Source organism: Phocoena phocoena, chromosome 15 (genome assembly GCF_963924675.1).
Source record: "Phocoena phocoena chromosome 15, mPhoPho1.1, whole genome shotgun sequence".
Classification (NCBI taxonomy): Eukaryota; Metazoa; Chordata; class Mammalia; order Artiodactyla; family Phocoenidae; genus Phocoena; species Phocoena phocoena.
The window spans coordinates 83,843,863-83,860,059 of record NC_089233.1 but is presented as its reverse complement, the minus strand read 5'-3'; the positions used below and the strand labels follow the sequence as shown (position 1 = coordinate 83,860,059).

At 46.0% G+C, this 16,197-nt stretch overlaps 1 protein-coding gene across 1 annotated transcript in view; it reads right to left on the bottom strand.

Annotated features, from left to right (window-relative positions):
* Positions 1-16,197, bottom strand: part of ZNF831 (zinc finger protein 831) — a 79,294-nt gene that overhangs the window by 29,713 nt on the left and 33,384 nt on the right. The gene's annotated exons all lie outside the window — the stretch shown is intronic.

The following is a 16,197-nucleotide window of genomic DNA, read 5'->3' as shown; positions in this document are numbered from 1 at the left end:
GGGAACATCTCGTCTCAATATGAGTTGGCTGGTTTATAATCAATCACCACCCCCTCCCATCTCCAGGAGTGGGCATATTCCACTCATCTGGACAAACAGAAGGTTCAGGGCTAGGCATGCGACCCAAACCTCACTAAGTCAGAGTCAGTGCTGGACTTCAATTAGAACACCCCCTACCGCAACTGCTAAGTGGGTAGGATGTACGCTGGGGCCTCTGGGGACCACCACGTGCCTGGGAATGAAAGCCACCCAGAAGAAGGCTAACTCAGGAAGAGGGATAAACCTCTAACCCTAAGTCTGGTGATACTGTTTGAGTCCCTGGGCTTTTTGTTTCATGAGGAATCGTGTGCTTAAATCTTTCTGAGTTGGATTTCGGTCCCATGCTGCCAAGAATTAGAACCCATGACAAACTGTTCTCCTGACTCTTACAGACATTGCTTACTTTCCTTCTGTCCCAGAGAAGGAGGTGGGTGTGTGCCATGGATACCCAGGATCCCCAGCCCCTTCCTAACCATGTTGAATGTGGGATTAAGGATTTACCTAACGTCACCTAGTGACAGACTTAAAATTTGCGCCCTGATTGTCTGCTCCCAACCCCTGGAAAACCATCCAGTGTGGGCACACACCATGAGTCCAGTGAAAGGAGCCAGTCTCTTCTATTAAGAGTCCCTTCCAAAGGACAGTGATTAATCTAGTTTCCCATTCTTCTAAGCAAAATAATAGAGAAATCATCTTCTCCCTTATCTAACTACACAGATGACGGCTTCGTGACTCCTCAAATTTATTGAGTGGCAAAACTGGAAGCAAAGAAATATGTCCTCTGTCCTCAGAAGCACTGAAAGCTTCAAGCTGTCAGAACCAACGCAGGTCTTACTAAACGAGCTGCAGATAATCCAAGGAGAGATGGGGGAAGGTAAACAAAAGCAAACACAACCAAAAAGCACCTCTTCCTCTTCAAGGAAACTTCCAGACTAAACCAGGCTAAGTGGATTTTCTTAGCTTTGATGCAGCATGACTTAAAAGTCACTAAAAATGTTCCCCATTTCTTAATTTAAAAAACAATACGTATGCATTGAATCTATAATGAAACGTTACTTAAATTAATCCAAATTCATTGGAATTGAACACAATAGAACATAGAATTTAAAAGGTAAAGCGGAGAGAGATTAACAAGTGAAAAATGAAGAGCCTTTCCCCCTCCACTTAGCAACATGCAGTATTTTGCTCTGCAGAACAAAAAGGGAAAGAAGAAAAAAAACGAAACCAAAAAAAACCCATACAGACCCAGGAAGCAGTTTTAAAAGGAAAATAATTGCTTTCATACTAAAACATACAAAACCAATTTCTTTTGAACCACTAATGTGTGGTTTTAAAAATCAATAACATATTCTATTTACTCCATCTGAACCAAGATAGATGGGAATTCGTGCCTCTGGCTCTCGGTACTCTCTAATGCTTTTTGGAATCACTGTGCCATGTAATTTCTGTTGTTGTTTTCTCTATGACACTTGGAGAAGCTTTAAACTCTCAACATTTTTGGAGACAATGGGAGCTCAGTGAAATGGGCTTGATGTGCCCTTCAAGGAACAATGTCACAGCACAACAGATGTTCAGTAAGTGGCCTGTGAGTGCATGGAGGGCCGAGTGAAGGAAGCACCTCGCCCAGGGCTGGGCCACGTGCAAAGAGCAGCCAGAGAGATCAAAGCAGTAAGAGTAGATGGGCAGTGAGGCACGTGCCCAGGCATCAGGGCAGAAGGACGTGCCAGTCAGGAGGGGACACAGGAAACCCAGGAGGGGACACAAAGCAGAGGCGAGCCCCCCCCCGATGCTCTCCTCTCCTGGTGCAGGAACTTATGAGAAGCCCGCCTGGCAGAGACGATGTCACCAAACCGAAGACAGAAGCCAAGATGTGCCTTGAAACACCAAGGTTGAAAGGCACCTGGGCTGGTGAAAAGCATACAGTTGCCAGGAGGGGCAAGCGGGGTCTCCAGGGACAAGGAGGGGAAGTCCCCCCTCCCCACTCCTCCGTGGCTGCCCACATGCCAACACATTTCCATCATGGCTTCCCGGTGGGCATGGACTCAAAGTGGGTCCCCTCCCATGTTCTCGGGGGGAGGGGTGGGGGGAGAGGAAAAGGGGTCATTTCCCCAAAATCCATTCACCCCGAAAGAACTGTGACGCCACTGGCTTCAGCATTTGGCTCAAGTGTCCCGGATGTGCGGGTAGTAGGTGACAGGGAGGGGTGGCAGCCAGCTCCCTCCTCTATCCTCCCTCCCCTCCCATGCCTCCCGGCAGGCTGCCAAGTAAAGGTCTCAAAGTACCTGACTCTACTGGGGCTCAGACCACTGTGTATGTATGTGTTTGTTTTTTAATGTGGATTCATTCCCATCAAGTACAAATTGGGAGATTTAACTTAATGGAAAAGTCTGGGTCTCTGGCTCCTCTCTAGAGATAGATTAATAAACAGGAGCTGGCATGCTCACCGTAAAGTATGATGCTAAGCCCTATTTTAAATGATAGATATAAGTGATATGTCAACAGCCCAACAAAAGGGATACTGTTATTTATCGTCTCCACGGCACAGATGGGGAAACTGAGGTGTCGGGCAGCTGAGACGCCTCGGGAGGACGCAGGACCGCAGCTCCTCTCCGAGCCCGCCCTCTTGATGCTGCCCCACTGGTACCCCTGCCAAGCAGGCTACCGCACGCTCTCTCCTCTCCCGCATCCCTAGTTTAGAATATTTGCTTTTTAATACTTTTAACGTGTGCGTCTTAAAAACACGGCCAGTTCTGAAGGAGAACCGGTGTGTTTCCAAGTAGGGGAGGATAGAAATATCTCACATACTTGGCACGGAAAGATCGACAAGTCCTGTTCGGTGTGCAAAGAGCCGGGAGCCTGCGTTTGCAGCAGAATCCTGGATCCTGCATCACATACCTTGGAACAGGGAGCCCTGAAAAGGTCCGGCAGCCCGCCCTCCCGCCCCCCCGCCCCGTTGAGTCCTTTATTTTACCCCCATCTTATCACCCTTCTCTTTTCTTCCTCTCTCCCTCCCTCCTTTCTCGGCTAGGGCTTCTGCCCCTTCTCTTAGTACCGGTTTTTATTCTCGCACATCTGGGTGGCATTTACATGAGAGCAATGAAACGACCGAAAAAAAGCCAGGGTCGCCTGTGTGCTGAGACAGTGGCAAGAGTCACTTCTTCAGCGGGGGTCCAACCTCTTTCAAACAGCACTTGGGCTCTTGGATCAAAACTGTCCTCTCCCATCCTTGGGCTGTAGTCACCTGAATTCCAAAGAACAGAAAATAAATTCGTGCCAAGGGGTCGCCTGGTACTCAGAGCGGGTCTCCCCGACAACACAGCTTCCCCCGCGCTTGAATCGAGGTCCGATCAGGGCCCCCCGCCCCCGCCTAACCAGAGAGGGACCCCAGAGCTGGGGTTTCAGCCGGGCTCGCGGGCGAGGGGGAGCAGCGCTGCCTGCTCCTCGCAGACTGGCGCTAGGGGGCGCCCTTGAAGCTTGGAAGACGATTTCCCATCAAATAAAAAGTCGTGCTGCCTTTTTTTTTTTTTTTTTTTTCTGGGTAATAAATTCCCAGGGCTTCTTTTTTAACCCCCACCAGAGGTTAGAATAGTTTCATTAAAAAAGTTTTGGTAAATTCATGGGCAACTTTTGAGGTTATGTGAGGTTGTTGTCAAAAAAAAAAAAAAGAGAGAAAGAGAAAAACAGCCTTTCTCTCTGCTCATACAAGACTCAGCATCACGGGGTGTGAGGGCGCACAGGAGGGGGTCTTCGGGCTTCTGTGTTTTTCCAGAAGGGTCCACTCAGAGATTGGGGTTCTCGAGGGTCCTTGATGCCAATCAGTGGGGGGCAGGGCCCCCCGGGAGCTGAGCCCGAGCTCATCCTGCACCGGCTCCGATGCCGCAGAGCTGCCCGCGGCCCCGCTGCCCATCAAAGGCTGCCTTTGCCGCCTTCTCGATTTTTCCATCGCTCCGCTCCCACCCGCAGTCCCGGGCGAGTGCTGGTCACGGCTTCTGCACTCATTTCTTCCTGGCAGGTAGTCAGGAACGAACAAAAAGTTCCAGCCCCTGAGTAGGGGTTAAAAAGAATTAGAACTTTATCGGATTGATAAGAAAAGAGACAAGAGGGGGCAGAAGAGAAACAGCGCGGTTAAGGGAGGGGGCGTTGCACATTAACTATGATTCAGAGACTCAAATGCACTGAGTTCATTTTTCAATCTGCCTTTAGCGAAGGGAAAAAAATCAGGAAATTATAGAAAATTGAGAAACAAACATCTCCGGGAGTGCTTTGCACCCGGGGGTGCTTAATGAACACTTAATAATTTCAAACGCGAGTACTTAGAAAAATGGCTTTGGTCCATTCCCGGAATGCCAGGTGCCTCGTAGCAAAAAGGGAGAGCTGAAAATGACTGAAAATGATCACTAATGTCTGTGTGGAGGGGGGCACGAAAATTACTTTTTCGTGTCTCTGGAAGTCAGAGAAGTAAACAAGCCAAAATTTAAAGAGTTTTAGCAAAGGAAAAACCTTGGAATGGAACTTTCGTTCTTTTCCTTCATGTCTGAACTTGGGCAAGACTTCTAATTAGGATGGAGAATGGCCATGACATCCCCCTCCTGACCCCATGGGGCCACACTGAAAACTGGATGAAGAAAAACATTTGGAGGAAACTCCAAATGCTCAAGCAGGAAGCAATCCTTGTTGGACCAGATTCCCCACTGCTCCCTGCCAGCATCCAACGGCGGGTGAAGGCCGCCGTGCATGCGTTTATTTAGAGGAAGACAGCGTCCCTAAGAAGAGCTCATCGTTGCTAGGGAGGTGTGAGATGGGATGGGGCAGGAGCAGAGGATTATTCAAATCCCTTTGCCTCCTCTACCTTTGGGGCCAGTCTTACCCCGGCAGGGAGAGCACCATCTGTATCCAAGTGCATAAATTCATGTGCCCCCAAGTATCGGCTCAATACCACGTAGCTCCCTAGCTGAAATTCACTGTTCCTTGATTCATCGCTTTGACTTGCAGATACCTTTCCCAGACCTGGGTGGAAATACAGCCCACGGTCCCCCACTGTCAGCCAGGATAACCAGCACACCTACAAAGTCCCTTATAGGTGACACAGCATCTTTCCAACTCACCATCTCATGTAGCTTGAGTGTCTGAACAGTCCTCTGGAGAGATGAGTGGGATATTTCTAGACCGCCCTCATAGGCTTTTCAAGGGCTAGGTTAGTGAGTCAGCATAGGTGAATGTCTCTGACACCTGCGGACTCAGAAATGGCCCCATTTTACAGATGAAGATCTGAGGGAAAGAGAAGGGATGACCTTGGCCAAGGGAGTGGTAAGAGGAGAAGTCAGGACTCAAATGAATTCTTCTGACTCCAAAAACAAAGTTTCTTCCCCTGCACTACTCTTGGCCTAAGGGAGGCTGTGAGAGAGGGAGAGGGAAGAAGTATTTGGCTTTTCAAGGCCTATTGTAGGAGGAAGCTGGGTGAGATGAAGTATCTGGCCTGAGAAGGTCCCTGTCAAAATACAAACAATAAAACCAGAACTGTGTTCTCAAATTCTAGCTAGAGGTTGAAACCCAACCTTTGTCTGTTCAAAGGGAGATTAGTAAAGACTTTTAGTTGGGCAGGTGTTAAAGACATATGAGCATCAAAACAAGACTTCCTTCGTGATGTAAGCAAGAGGCTTAACAGGGAATTGAGAACAACCTTCTCATTATGACTCCATGTAGCTGGTCTATATAACAGTATTTCCCCTCTAGGCTCCCTATTGGTGACACCACTCTGCCTCCCCTTGCCACTAATCCCTTAGTTAGAATTAACCCTAAAGGCCACCTGTCTCCAAAACCAAAGCAGCCTTGCCCCTCCTAAAGACCAGCTCACAAGTGGAGGTGAAAGATCCAACGAGGTGAGCCCGGAACCCTTCATGATTTTGTCCCCCATCTGTAGGTCTGTTGAAATCATCACTTCCCTCTGATTCCATTTGTCTACCAGCCTTCAACATAGAAAATTCTAGAACAAGACTCCTTTTGTGGGTTCTGCTGAGAAGGGGCTCTCCCAACTCAAAGGTGAGGACAGTTTCCAGAGAGCCCTTCCAAAGCAGAGCCGTCTCCATTTCAGGTTTGGGATTGAAGGGATGTGACTCTACGGCCCTGGCCTCCCACCTCCCCAGTGGAACCGGCCATGAGTGCACGGGCCACTTTTGCCCTCCCACCTTCTGTTGGCGCAGAAATCAGAATTCAGATCGCGTCGCCCCGTTTCTTTAGGAATCTGTTAGCGATTGCCGAGGGAAACACGTAGCGTTTTAGGTAAGTAAGTAACTAGTAGTTAAGTGCTGTGCGCCTCCATTTCCGGCAGTTTACTGTGGATGGCAAAAACCCTTTATGATCCAAGGAGGAGAAAAGGAATGATGAAGAGTGACAGGCTGCGGGTCTCCGTAGGGGGCCGCACTCCTCCTGCAGTGGGCGCCCCGATGCGGGGGCCTTGGGATGGGCGTCGGAAGCACGGCCCCCTCCTGTTTTGTTCCTGTTTATGCTAGCCCACTCTCCCTTCCACGCTCCAGCCGCTCTTGTCAGGATCGCTCATTTGGAAGCTTAATCATATCAGCCAGCTTACCGCATTGCATGTGTAATGACTTGTTTACCAGTCGGTGCCGGCTCCCTCTGCCAGACTGGGCTCTCCCTAAGGACAGGGCAGTGTTGTGTTCCTGTCTGCCTCTCTTTCTGCTCCCACACACTGCCTGGCACAGAGCGGGCCCCGCTAATCGCACAGGAACTCTCATCTATTTCACAAAGGTGTCTCGGTCCACCAACTGGTCCCCAAGCTCCTTGACGAGAGGACTCATGGCATCTTGTGCTTCTCCCCTCTCAGGGGGCATGATTGCTCACACACAGATGCTGAATTCCATTAAACCATGAGGATGAGGCGGTTTGGACATCTGGGCCCCGACTCTTTTGGGAAACTGTCTCTCCTCTGCTCTTAAAGGCTGTAGCGGAGGTGGCCCCAACCCGTCCCTCCATACAAGGACAGGGGCCACTCAAATCCCCAGTGACTGGTTCAGGAGAGATGCCTACCCCCAACCAGGCCACCCGGATTCAGTCTGGGGACTTGGGTTACGGAAAGGAGTCAAGCATGTTCGGCAGGGCAGGTACTAGAGGAGCCAGTGATGCTGACCCAGAAGAGCAGCCAAGAGATGGAGAGAAACTGAGTCCGAGTGACATCATTGGTACCTCTGGATCCAGCCATGCCTGAAGCCCCCTTCTCTGTTCCATGAGATGATGAATGTTTCTGTCTAGGTCAATTTAAATTGAGTCTCTTTTCCCCACACCCCAAAGAGTCCTTTCTGATACAGGCATGCAGAGTTGAAATTTCCACCTCTGGTATAGCAACTTTTCAGAGCAAGATAAGCAAGGTGTCTGTCTGGGGATAATCACAGCTTGCGAAGAGAACATTGCTATCATATTGGCAGCTGCGGCTCCGCGAGCCTTCTCATTTTATTCCGGGAGCCTGGACTATGGCACACTAAACCAGAAGGGGCTGAGAACTTCATCGCTCTGGCTTCTGTTTATAATGAGGAATGAAGACAACGCTCAGCCTTTGACTAAAGTCTCACATATTACTGTTTGCTCTGTCGAGCTCCCGGGCGGCCTGAGCTTTCTGGGAGGTAGCTGAGTAACACTCAGTGCTGGGCAGCCTGCAAATCAATTAATCTCTCCTGCAAATTGCTCCCCGGGTCTAATGAATTGGCTCGGCACAGAGGAAGTCCTGTGTGGCCTTGTGTCCTTTGCAGTGACAGACCTCTCTCGGAGCAGACTAAGACTTCGTGCCTCGGCCGAGGAACAAATCTATTAATATTTGGAGAGAACATCAAATTGTACCCAGTGGACTTAAAGTTTGGTCAAGAGAGACTCACTTCTCTGTGATTTAAAAGCTAAATAGTCTACTCAGCCCTCCACGTTTTTTTCCACTGGATAATACCAGGCTTCCTCATGGTCTGTCTGGGGAATGGACCCCCCAGTGGGATGCAAAGCACGGGTGGAAAGGCCCTCCTGGCCATGGGCATTCGAGATAGCATCTTTTACCCATCTTGCAGATTTTTTTTAAGTTTGATAAGATCAATGAAAGAAGTACATGCTATTTATGGGAATGTGAAATAGAAAGCAACTTGGAAATATCTAATAAAAATGTGCGATGTAACAAAACTACAATGAGGTATCACCTCACACCGGTCACAATGGCCATCATCAAAAAGTCTACAAATAATAAATGCTGGAGAGGGTGTGGAGAAAACACCTACACTGTTGGTGGGAATGTAAATTGGTGTAGTCACTATGGAAAACACTATGCAGGTTCCTCATAAAACTAAAAATAGAGAGCTACCATATGATCCTGCAATCCCACTCCTGGGTACATATCTGGAGAAAACTCTAATTTGAAGAGATACATGCACCCCAATGTTCACTGCAGCATTATTTACGATAGCCAAGACATGGAAGCAACCTAAATGTCCACTGACAGATGAATGGATAAAGAAGATGTGGTGTACATATACAATGGGATATTACTCAGCCCTAAAAAGAATGAAATAATGCCATTGGCAGCAACATGGATGGACCTAGAGATTACCATATTAAGTGAAGTATAAGATAAAGACAAATATCATATGACATCATTTATATGTGGAATCTAAAAAAAAAGGATACAGATGAACTTATTTACAAAACAGAAACAGACTCACAGGCATAGAAAACAAACTTATGGTTACCAGAGGGATAAATCAGGAGTTTGGGATTAACATATACACACTACCATATATAAAATAGATCATCAACAAGGACCTACTGTATAGCACAGGGAACTCTACTCGATACTCTGTAATAACCTATGTGGGAAAAGAATCTGAAAAAGAATAGATGTATGTACATGCATAACTGAATCACTTTGCTGTACACCAGAAACTAACACAACACTGTACATCAACTATACTCCAATATAACATAAAATTTCTTTAAATGTGCAACATAAGAAAGACCCAGTGATTCTCCCTCTTGGGTCTTCCCTAGAGAAGCCCCCTGCTTGGGTCAGGGAGTCATGGACAGTGGGTCCAAAGAGCACAATGCCATAGTGAAGCACTGGCAATGATGAACTGTCCATTATTGGGAGAATGACTACCTAAAATTACAGCAGCCCCACCCCGAGAGACTCTGTCCCTACCTACACTGTTGAGATAGGTCTGTATGTACTAGCAGTGTGGGAAGACAACAAAATGTTGTTGAGTTAACCGAAAGCAAGTTGCACGATGAGATGGGCAGTGTGGTACCACTCACGTTAAACACAGACATACACGCACACGTGCACAGAAATAACGATCTGGCAGATGCCCTCCTAATTCCAAACTGTAGTTTTACCTGAGAGGGCCTTTGGGAATGGGGCTGGTGGTCACAGTGAACCTGAGCCTTATTACCATGTTTTAATGTGTTAAAAGAAGCATGGTTCACGATTACACGCATAACTAAAAACTAATAGTTAACGTTTCTATTCCTCTAGGTGGAGCATCCCTTTTTTCCAAGTTCTTTTTCAATGCAAACCTGCCCAATCTGTTTCAGGAACTTTCTCATCAGTCTCCTAGGTATCCACTCTACCTACCCCGAGCCTCTCTCCCCCCTGCACCTACGTTGGTCTTCCCTCTGCCCTCCTCTCCTGAACCCACATCCACCAATGGCTCCCCACCCTCCTCAGGAGAAGGATCAGCCCACACCAAGGTCTCAGATGTGCTGGTCCCTCCCACCTCCTCTCTCTGCACCCTGGGCATTTCCCACCATCCCTCCTTCAGCCACGGAAGCCTCTGGGTCAGCATCTCAGACTTTTTTTTTTTTTTTTTTTTTTTGCGGTACGCGGGCCTCTCACTGTTGTGGCCTCTCCCATTGCAGAGCACAGGCTCCGGACGCGCAGGCTCAGCGGCCGTGGCTCACGGGCCCAGCCGCTCCACGGCACGTGGGATCTTCCCGGACCGGGGCACGAACCCGTGTCCCCTGCATCGGCAGGCGGACTCTCAACCACTGCGCCACCAGGGAAGCCCCATCTCAGAGTCTTACAAATGCAGAGTTTGAACCTGCCTAGGAGACCTCTGACACCCCCAAGCGCCCACCCCCATGAGGCAGAAAAGTTCGGTCTGCAAGCAGGGTCTTCGCAGAATGTCGGCCCATGGCCTTTACAGCCAACTCTGTTGAACGTAGAGTTTAAGTTGATACAGGTGAAGGCCTTCCAAGAGTTGAGGAAATCCCAGATAAGACCGTAGAAGCCAGGCGGATCTTACTGACAGAGAAAAGCGGATATGACAGCACAGGAAAGTCCCAGGGAGGGGCTCAGACCCCCCAGTGGGCGGTGAGTCACAAGCTTAGTGTTAAATAAAATGGAATCACCCAGTGAGAAAGCTATTCTCCCTACATCCCTCTAATTAGGGAAAGAAGAACGTCTCAGCTGCATGCTAATATATCTCTAACACCTCCCTAACGCTTCCAAATCTCTTTTTAAGCAAAGGGAGTGTACCTAGGGCTCTTGGTCTTCTGCCCACAACAGTCTAGCTAGAATTTATTTACCAAGAAAATATTGTTCATAGCATTTTCTTTCTGTAACGTTCTTTTAATGGCATGTGATATTGGCTTTCCATTTTTGGTGTCAATAAACAGTTTTTTTTTTTAAATAAATGTATTTATGGTTTTTGTCAGTGAGCTTAAATGGATCACATAAGCAACTAATTGCACAGGTGACATGCAGATGTGACATCTCTGACTGTAGGAAACACCCTGGACCCCCAGATTCATCATCTGGGTGGCCCTGGGCAAGTCACTGGATGCCTCTCTGAGTCTCAGTTTCTCCCTCTGCAAAATGAGAATGAGTCACTCATCACAAGTCTGTTGGGGGGATTAGATGTGGGTGCAGCTCCTAAACTGAAAGTGCCCTCTGAGTTTAGTTATTGGGAGATTTTTCTAAAATCTCACTTTTAAATGTAGCCCCGAATCACACAGTGTTTACTGCCAGAAGCCACGCCAGCTGCAGGAAATTGCAAACCCAGAAACTCGGTGGAGTTCATATCGTTCAATAAAGCATCTCCCTCAATCAATATGACTTCAGATGTGTCATCTGGGCACAGGGCCACGCTGGGCTCCTCTTCAGTGTTCCAATTTTAGTCCGTGTACCAGCAGAAGCAGCACGGCTTCCAATGTGCCCGGCAAAAGCCCGAATAATTAACCTCGACCACATCAGTGTTCTCCATTCAGTTCCACAAAAGGCGTTTCTAAGGAAATATTTAAGAGTGCTCTTTATACCACGGAATGTTTTAATGTATCCCAGCATTGGAGGAAATAGAACAGGTCTCAGTTAATGGAGCAGGTCCTTTTAACACAAAGGATTTCAATAATAAAATAAATAAAAGTTGATATGTCATCGGCTAGAGAGAAAGAAATGTGCACATAAACACAGAAACAGGGCAAACCTAATTATGAAATTCTTCTTTTGCAGCCCAGGGTCAGTAACTGTGATATTAGGAAAAGGGTAATAGGGCTGTGGCTGCTGATGGGTTTTAAGCTCCCAGAGACTAGAATGTCCCACTTGAAATGCAAACAGCTGAATGACATTGCACTCATCCCCACCGTGCCCCACGCTCTGGAAAGAAAAGTATTCATTTCAGAGCGGTGACCTCATCAGGAGAGATGCATCAGGAATTGTATAACCACAACAAAAGAGAATCAGTAGTGGCTTTTGCTCAGGTGGTGTCACCCACTTTGTATGGACGTGTGGGTTTTTCAATTGCTTTTCCTAATGGAAAAATAACACTCAAACGCGAGAACACAAATGCGCACGCCCGCACACAGCACGCACTTGCAAAGCTGCCCTTCCTAAGTCCCTAAGACCCTAACTTGGTGAGTAAACAGCGAGAGATCGTTTTCATAACAAGCTTAGTGGTGAACTTCCCCTTAAGCTACAAAACATGGTCTTTCTCTGACCGTTAATTACACGGGCGTAATTGCCAAGTGGAGAACGGCCCCCCAATTCTTAAACTGGCACCAGGAAGACAGGTGCTCAGGTAAGATGAGAAACCGCCCCAGCAGGGTCCCATCACACATTTAACTTAAACCCTGACTTCTGAAACTCACTACCTCCTACACAGATCCAACATCTCAGTTAATCCCCCGGCAACAAGCCAGTCCAGTAAGACGTCATCACAGTTTCAGACACTTCATGCTGAAACCAAATCGCATACACCACGCGGCCAAGAGGGGACCTTTGAGAATTCCTCACCAGAAATTGCTGTTTGTTGTCAAAGCAGCCCGGATGGACGGACTGCCTTTTTTCTTTCCTTCCTTTCCCTCTCAATGGTCCTCAAACACGTTATGCCTGAGAATTTCTGCTCAGAGCTGTAGACACCGTTCATACTCTTATGATGGACTTGTAGAATTTTCAAAGGTAATTTTGACTGCTGTTGGCTTTGGAAACACACCCCCCACTCAAGATGTGGTCCCGCTGTGGCGTGAGAGAGGACCCCAGGTTAAAAGACATCAGAGTGAACACCTGCCGGCTCAAAGCCCCCATCTGTGTCTCGCCAGAGCTCTCACCTGTAAAGCAGAGGTGGCGTTAGATGATCCTTACGGGTGGCGATTCCCCAAATTTGAATCTAGCAAGGGGGCAGGGGGAGCTGGAACTATTTTTAGATAAGGAAGTTTCTTTTATGAGGAAAAGAACGATGAAGTTTGCTTTTATGCTGCTCAGGCCACCGCCATCCAAACTCGATCCCCACTGGATTCTTCCATTGCTGACACATCCCCAAAACACCATCAGGAACGAAACCTCCAGATTGCATGCCCCTTCCTTCATTCTTAAAGATTTGGGAAAAAAAAAAAAAAAAGATTTGGGGGCTGGTTTTGAATGTCCTTTCAACTGAAGGTGAGCTTAAAGGAAGCTTCAAATAAGGAGACTCACTTGTGCTGTTCAGCTCAGCTGGCCACTCAACAAACGCTACGGATCTGCTAGGCACCTTGTGCAAAGGAGCTGGGCAAACAGGGTCCTTACTAGCTGAGATCATTGCCACGGACGGAAGACCACGAAAAATGAATTCATTCACGATGGGGACCAAAATTTCACAGTGAACAGTGGAAAATTAAGGGCTTGGAGAATTTCTCTTGAAAAACCACGAAACCTAACGTTGTGAAAATAAGCAGATGAACCTACAAAAATGAAAGTAAAACAAACTTCCAGTTTGTGGGTTATAATGACAAGCTATGAGCTAATTGTTAACATCAACAAAGGTTCATCGAACGTTGATGGGGGCAGAGTACACCTTTACACCAAACTATAGGGTAGAACAATGGGCTATTCTTCACTTTCACATTTACCTTCAGAGCAAGATTATCGAGAGACACTTTTTCCCATCCCCAAAATATTCTAGACTTTCCTCAATTTTTCTAAGGGCTTCTCTTAAGCCTTTGATGTTCCCGTCACTCTCTGGAATGAGCCTCACCAGTTTTCTCTTATTCGTTCCCTGATTCTGCCAATGGGAATGAATCAACCCAATGGTCACTCCCATCAATCTCATTAAATTCAATGTCTTGAGCATGATTTGGGGTTTCACTTGGCAATCGGTTTACATGACATTGTGAAAGTCAATCTGCAGGGCTGGGATGGAAAGTAATAGTAAGGAGAGATGGAGAGAGACAAAGGGAAGTGTTTGAATGGGGTCTAAATGTATCAGCGGTCAGTTTAGTAGGGACTGTTCTCATTCTGTGACAGTCACTGCCTCCCCAGCTGACCTCCCACTGGAAGGTGAATCCCGTGAAGAACGTCTGGATTACGAGGACTGTCCTCAAGGGGAGGCTTGCTCTCCTGGGGATATTCAACCACTTGATATCTAAGAACCATTTTTTACCAGTCCCTTCAGTGAAGCAGCTCAAGTGTCTGAGATTAAATCCACCTAACTCCACACCTCAGCCCTGATCTGGAAGTGACCCTGGGTGAGGAAGGACTTTCTTTGAAATAGGAACAACGCTGCAGTTCCTAGTCACATTCAGCCTGGGGCGTCTGGTAAGTCAACAATACTTGACGTCTCCAAAGAAACTTCCAGCTCCCTCCACACCTTTGCTGGGAACTTGGATGGGATGGACCACTGAATTTAGGTTTTAAAAAAGTTCACTCAACATCACTAATCATTAGAGAAACACAGATCAAAACTACAATGAGATATCACCTCACACCAGTCAGGATGGCCATCAGCAAAAAGTCTACAATTAATAAATGCTGGAAAGGGTGTGGAGAAAAGGGAACCCCCCTACACTGTTGCTGGGAATATAAACTGGTGCAGCCACTACAGAGAACAGTATGGAGGTTCCTTAAAAAGCTAAAAATAGAGCTACCATTTGGTCCTGCAATCTCACTCCTGGGCATACATCCAGAGAAAACCATGGTTCGAAAGGATACATACACCCCAGTGTTCATCGCTGCACTATTTACAATAGGCAAGACATGGAAGCAACTTAAATGTCCATTGACAGATGGATGGATAAAGAAGATGTGGTGTATATATACAATGGAATACGATTTTTTTACTCAGCCATAAAAAAATAATGAAATAATGTCATTTGCAGCAACATGAGACCTAGACATTACCATACTAAGTGAAGTAAGTCAAAAAGAGAAAGACAAATACCATATGATATCACTTATATGTAGAATATAAAGTATGACACAAAGGAACTTATCCACGAAACAGAAACAGACTCACAGACATAGAGAACAGACTCGTGGGTGCCAAGGGGGAGAGTGGGTGGAGGAGGGATGGATTAAGAGTTTGGGATTAGCAGACGCAAACTATTATATATAGGATGGATAAACAACAAGGTCCTACTGTATAGCACAGGGAACTATATTCAATATCCTGCGATAAACCATAATGGAAAAGAATATGAAAAAGAAGATATGTATGTATATATATAAAGAATATATAAATGTATATATATAAAGAATATATATATGTATAACTGAGTCACTTTGCTGTACAGCAGTAACTAACACAACATTGTAATTCAATTATACTTCAATAAAAAAATTTAAAAATAAATAAAAGGCATGTGACATTCATAACAAACAAACAAACAAAAGAATAAAATAATGCCATTTGCAGCAACATGGATGGACCTGGAGATTATCATACTAAGTGAAGTAGGTCAGACAAAGAAAGGCAAGTATTATGTGATATCGCTTATATGCAGAAGCTAAAAAAATACAATGAACTTATTTACGAAACAGAAACAGACTCACAGACACAGAAAACAAACTTATGGTTACCAAATGGGAAAGGTGGGGGGGAGGGATAAATTGGGAGTTTGAGATTGACATAAACACACTACTATATTTAAAACAGGTAACCAACAGGGATCTCCTGTATAGCACAGGGAACTCTGCTCAATATTCTGTAATAACCTAAATGGGAAAAGAATTTGAAAAAGAATAGATATATATATATGTAAAACTGAATCACTTTGCTGTACACCTGATACTAACACAACATTGTAAATCAGCTATAGTCCAATATAAAATAAAAATTTTAAAAAAAGAAAAAAATTAAATTCAGTGGTATTGGAAAGTCAAAAGAATAAAAATAAAAAAATGAAAAAGTTCAGTTCTAAGGAGAGTCTCAAAGATCCCAATTACCATAAAATCTTATAAATTAGGTCTCCATCCTTCATAACTCCTCTGCCCTTCTGTGTGCAGATGACTTCACTACCAAGCCATCTGTTAATTCGAATGATTAGTACCAAGCTATTGGAATAGCTGAAAGGAGAGGGAAATTAAGCAACCTTTAAAAAGATATTTCTCAAAATCATCCTCTCTCTCATCTTCGTAAATTATTGACAGGAACTTTCTCCACAAATAAAGAGGAGAAAAAATCTGTTACAATATCTTATTTCGGCCCCTGGACACAAGTATTCCTGTCTACTTATTTGGAAATGTTTTGCTGATTCTAATTGGCCTTCAAGGACCAGGACCAAAGGTTTTCCCTACCTTCGAATTGGGAAATTCCCCTGCAAAGGTTATTCTCAATTTCTTTGTTGGGTTTCATCAAGTTCCCCCAAGTTACAACCCCTCAGGTCACCCAAAACAGATCACCCTATCATTGTCCTGCTGTGGAAACCAGG